Here is a 6,000-nt window from a genome sequence, read left to right as displayed (position 1 = left end):
GATATTTCCCCTTGCAGCCACTCGGCCTGTGGGAAAAAAGGGGAAAAAAATAGATTTTGATAAGCTGTTTAAAAAATTCATGAGGTTTCCAGCGCTGTATTTGTTTATTTGTTCCCCAGGGATAAACTCCTGGAATACAACATCCCGTTTGTCACCAGGGCCTAAATCAGATTGTCCTGCTAATAAATGATGAAAACCAACAATTTGGGATTGTGCTGCTGGCACAGGGTGAGGAGGGGAGTGGAATTTTGGGTCAGGAAAGAAAGATTTAGGGCGGGAGGGGATGGACTGGGGAGCAGGGGATGGCTCAGGGGAAGAGGGGATGCTCCATCCAACCTGGCCTTGGACACTTCCAGGGATCCAGGGGCAGCCTCAGTTTCTCTGGGCACCCTGTGCCGGGGCCTCCCCATCCTCCCAGGGAAGGATTTCTTCCTGAATTCTAATCTAAATCTCTCCTTTTGTAGTTTAAAACCATCCCCCCCGGTCCTCAGACAGAACAATTTTCTCCCTAGACACAAAGCATTCCTTAAGGCAGGCAGGAATTCCTGCATTCCAAGCAATGCGCATTTTGCAATCCATGCAGCTGCTTGCAGCTGATTTTGGGCTCAGGGCTTTGTTTTCCAGAGCTGGTGAAGCCCAAAATGTGATGGAGATTCCTGTCAGGGTTGTCCTGAGTATTCCGGGTGCTCCATGAGGACAGGAGGCACATCCCAGCCGCAGCTTCCATTCCCCAGCCTTCCTCACGCACAGAGCTGCTCCTCACCCTCCCTGAGGCAGGTTTGCACTCCAGAGGGGGAGAAGCTGGAGAACAGGGAAGCAAATCCAGATTTCTTCCAATGTGGAATGGGGAAACTGAGGAAAACCTTCCAAAATGCCCATTTTTGCCCCATTTTCCATCCTTCCTTGGCAGCTCCTGGCAGAGGGATTTGCTCTGCTGGTGAGGATGAGGAGCACCCCAGGGCTGGGCTGAGGGCAGTGGGGCAGTGGGAAGGAGGAAGAGCCACGAGGCTGCCGCTGTGTGACTGTCCCCAGGCAGGGGTGACATCGCTCCCAAGAGCAGGAGGAGATCCCAGGGGCTCCTGGGGGTGTCCAACCCCTCCAGCGTCTCCTTGCTGGATGTGGAGCCCTGGAGCACCTGGCAAAGCTGCTCCTGGCCCCAGGGCTCCCGGCACGACGATTCCCGAGCCTGGCCAAGGGCAGGAGATTATGGAGCTTTGGAGCAGACACGTGGAATGGCTGTGTCCTACTTTTGGAGAGCAGAATCCAGTATTACAAAAAAAAAAAAAAAAAAAAAAGAAAGAAAGAAAAAGCCACGGTTGTGGTGAGAGCAAATATAGCAGCGGGTTCCTCGGGAGTGCTACGAGTGACAAAGCCCTGCCAGGGTGACGGGTGACATCCCCACAGCCAGGAATGTCCCCTGGGAACATGGAAAAGGGTTTGTTTGTCCCCCAGAGTCTCCCCCTCCCCTCTGGGGAAGCATCTCCGGACACATTCCAGGCTGACACAAGCTGGGACTCTGGGGATGAGCAGCCAAGTTCCCCTTGGCAGTGTCCTCCTCTTTGTCCTTGTGCCCCTTCCTGTCCCCATCCCTCTTCCTGCCCCTATTCCTGTTGCTGTCCTTGTCCCCATCCCTATCCCCACCCTTCATTCCCCATCCAGTCCCATCCCAGCCCCATCCAAATCCCCATCCCATTCCTCTTTTACCATTCCCCATCCCACCCCATCCCATCCCATCCCATCCCATCCCATCCCATCCCATCCCATCCCATCCCACCCCATCCCATCCCGGGCAGTGGTGATTCCACTCCCTGACTGGGAGCCCTCCCTCATCAATCAATGCCCAAACTGGAATCAATTAAAACCCCTTAATCACCGAGTGGAGGCAAGGGGAGCTGGAGCAGCAGGTGCTGCTGGGGTTCATTCCCCACATTCCCCCCGGGAATTCTGTGACTCAGCCGTGGATTTACGGCCTGTGCTCCATTATCCCCGATCAATAGAACAGTTATTACTTAATGGGCTAAAATTGTCGTTCTGGGGGCCCAGATCTGCCTGTTCTGGCACTGCTAATTGGGGGGGGGCTTAATGAAAATGTAAATCCAGGCCCATTAATCAAACAATTATTTGGGAACCATGAGACAGCCGGCGCTGAACCTAATTAAGAAATAAACAAAGTTAATCAGTGAGCAGAAAACATTTACTAATCAGAGAGGTACGTTGCAAGCGAGAAATATCAGGCCATCATTTATTAAACATTCCCAAACCTGCTCCTCTCCTTAATAACCCGACTCTCTGGCTTCCAGGAAGGCCCATCCCGGGTTTATTAAAGCATTTGTTCTGCTTTAGGGTCCACTGGGCACCGCAGAACAGAAATTTATTACTCTGCCAGAAGAATAATTGCATCAATTTCAAATAATAGGGCCAGGGCCCCGTTGGGGACAGGGGGTGGCACCTGATCCTGGGGCAGTTTGGGTTTAATTCTTGGCATTTAGAGCTCACCCAGCTCCAAAGTTAATTCTGATCAAGATAGAAGAATTGCAAAGACACCTAAAGATGGAGCTGGTGACATTTCCCTTCCTGGAAAACCTGCTTGTGTGACACAGTTCTGGGGTAAATGGGAATATTCACTCTGAGCTTCCTCCTGCCCACTGCCATTTCCCATCATCTCCAATATTTCCAAAAATAGGAAAAGCTTCAGGTCCCTAAGCTGCTTTTCAGTTCCCCTTTGACCCTGCAGCAGGGCTGGGATGTGGTCCTGGGGGTTTATCCATAAATCCCGTGGCTGGGCAGGATTGTGGTGCTCCCATCCCATTCCTGCTCCTTTCCATCCCCAGCATGGAAACAGGTGGGGCTGGAAGTCCCTGAGATTTGGGGGGTGGGAGGAGGGGGCTGGGAGGAGACCCCGGCCTTGCTACCCCTGAGCCCCCCAGCGCTCATCCCAATCCCTTTTCCCTGTCTTTTTCCACAATTAAGCCCATTTCCCTCCCCAGGCTAAGCTGTTTATGCAAAGCCTCCATCATTAGGTTAATGATTCTCAGCAAATTGTTTTATCCACAGCCCAGCTCATCTCAAAAATGGAGCAGGAATGTGGGCAGCTCCATCAGGAGGGATGGACACCGGGACCACGGGATACTCGGTCCATTATCCCTCCTTGGATATCCCACAACGTGCAACATTCCAGGCGCTGCTCAGGACCCCGATCCCAGCTCCGTTGGTGCAGGAACAGATCCACCAAGGAGCAGAGATGGTTTGGGTCTCCCTCCATCCCAACCTGCCGTCCATCCACCCATCCATCTGCCCATCCATCCATCCACCTGTCCACCCATCCAATCAATCCATCTGTTCATCCATCCATCCATTCAATCCAATCCATCCATCCTATCCATCTGTCTGTCCATCCATCTGCCCTATCCATTTGTCCCATCCATCCAATCCATCCATCCCATCCAATCCATCCATCCCATCCCATCCCATCCCATCCCATCCCATCCCATCCCATCCCATCCCATCCCATCCCATCCCATCCCATCCCATCCCATCCCATCCCATCCCATCCCATCCCATCCCATCCCATCCCATCCCATCCCATCCCATCGGACACCTGGAGGACACGGAGCTGCAGCCCCCCGGCTCCTCCTTCCCGGTCCAGTGCCAAACCCTCTGCTCTCCACAGGGATCTGCCTCCTGTTCCTGCACCATGCTGGAAGCGCTCCCTGGAACAGCCACAGCCCAGAGGAATCCCGGGAGAGCAGGAGGAGGAGAACGGGCAGGGACAGGAGGAAAGGGACAGGGATGCTGCCCAGGGTGTCTGGGCTCTGCTCCAGCCCTGGGGACACCTGGATCACCATGACAAGGACCTGGGGACGAGGTTTATTGCCCTGGCTGCTCCTTGTCCTGAAGCCACCTCGTGTCCTCACTCCTGTCCCCAAGGCCACGACACCGCTCACATCTCAAATCTGCGCCAGGAGCGGATTTCCCACACCAGCGCCGCATCCCGGCCCATCCAGCCCGGCTCCAGGGCTCCAAGGCGCAGCGTGGCCCTCCAGGGGAGGGGACACGGCCCGAGGGTGGGGATGGAGCGGGGACGAAAGGACGAATTCCCGAGCCCGGGCAGGTGCTGCCGCCCGGCTCCGCAGCGCCGGCTCATCACCATTCCCCGGCCGTGCTGCGCTCCCAGCGGGAGCAGCAGCGCTGCAGAGCCTGAATCATTCATCTCCAGGAGGGACCGCTCGCTGCTGGAGCAAGTGAGGACTTGGGAAGCTGCACCTGGAGCGGGTCCTGCGGCAGCGCCCTCCCTGCATCCCGGGGCTGGCTCACATCCCGGCTGCTCCATGGATCGGGATTTGTCCCACTGATCCGCTGCCCTGAGCTCAGCAACGATGGATCCACAGCGCCGGTCACACCTTCCCTGAGGAGTATCTGTCGAAAATATCTGAATAAAAAACTGGGAAAAAAAAAAAAGTCAATAAATTGCTGTGTTTCCTTTCCACGCTGAGGCACAAAGCCATCAATAAATAAGCGGGGGTGTTTAGAAGGCTCCTTTCCACACTAATGCTTAAAATTTCCTCCCAGTGCATCTGTGGCTCCTCCACAAATTTAAGCAAGGTGCAGATTTGTATGTTCCCCATCAGGCAGGGAGTGATTTTCCAGGAGCTGAAGCAAAGGGATGAATTCCCACCCCGTCATCCCCCAGCAAGGAAAAACAAAATGTGGAGGGAGGCACCTGCCTCAAGTGCCCATGGGGACCTAAAGAGGTGTCAGAGCCCCTTCCAAAAGAGGAATATCTGCGGTGTAAATCCTCCCCATCCCAGATCAGACCAGCATTTCCCGGCCGTGGCTGTCCCAAGCTCTTGGCACCAGGACAGGAATTTTTTACTCCACTTCAGCGTAAATCCTTAAATCCCTTTCTGAATTAAATGTCAGCGCACCCCACCTCCCTCTGCCTTTCTCCCCAGCCCCTGTGTGGGATGCTGAGCAGGGCTTGGAGTCAATTAGGGAAAAAAGACACGGAAAATAACCCGGGATGGTTTTGCTGCCACCACCAGCAGCTGTCCCATGGATGGGTGGCCCTGTTGTCCCCCTCCCCTCCTGTCACACCCTGCCCCGGGGACAGCAGCCAGCGGCCATTCCATGGAGACTTTTCCAGCACCTTCGGCCACACTGCAGGACCATGAGATTCCAGGGGCTGGGAAAAGGTGGAAGTTCCCAACCTGTGGATCAGCACCTCCCCCGCAGCCCCGGGATGATTTCCAGGGCACCAACGCCACCCCCGTGTCATTTTTCAAACAATTAAAGATAAAGAGGCCCGGGCGCAGCTCATATTTCAGTGTTAACGCCGCTGCCAAACATCATCACGTCAGCGCCGCTTGTAAAACAAAGGAGATCGATAAGATTCCCACCCCGGGAAAGCAGCTCCGGCTCGGGGTTATCCTGGTGCACCAGAGCCCGCCGGCTCCTCTGAACCCTTCCCAGGGACCTGCTGGGCTTTATTTTCCCTTTTCCTGGGGTTTTTAATTCGGCAGCTGGTTAACGGGCTTGGCTTCGTTCTTCTGCTTCCTCCAGAAGCGAATCCCAGAAAAATTTGGTTTGGAAGGGAATTTAGAATTCACCCCATTCCATCCCCTGTTATTTTCCACTACCCCGGGTTGCTCCAAGCTCCATCCAGTCTCACCTTGAGCCCTTCCAGGGATGGAATAAGTCCATTTTTCAGGGATAGACCTGCCTTGATCACATCTAAGCTTCCCCTTAGGCAGGTTTTCATTCCCACTTTTCCTGCCAGTCTCCAAAGCCTTGCTTCCCTGAAAACTTTCCAGCTGCTCGATCACAGCCAATTTGCAAGGCCAAGACATTTAAAACACCCCGGGAGCAGCTGGGGATGAAAGGTGTGAGCTCCAGCAAGGTGGAAACTCATCCTTTGGGAGAGTTTTGGAGATAAGGCAGAGCCTGAATTCCCCCTCTGGAAGTCCCACCTGCCTTTACAACGGAGCAGGAGTCACACAGAGA

This window comes from Prinia subflava, chromosome 19 (assembly GCF_021018805.1).
Source record: "Prinia subflava isolate CZ2003 ecotype Zambia chromosome 19, Cam_Psub_1.2, whole genome shotgun sequence".
NCBI classification, from domain to species: domain Eukaryota; kingdom Metazoa; phylum Chordata; class Aves; order Passeriformes; family Cisticolidae; genus Prinia; species Prinia subflava.
The sequence above is the reverse complement of the archived record's forward strand: the minus strand, read 5'-3'. Positions refer to the sequence as shown.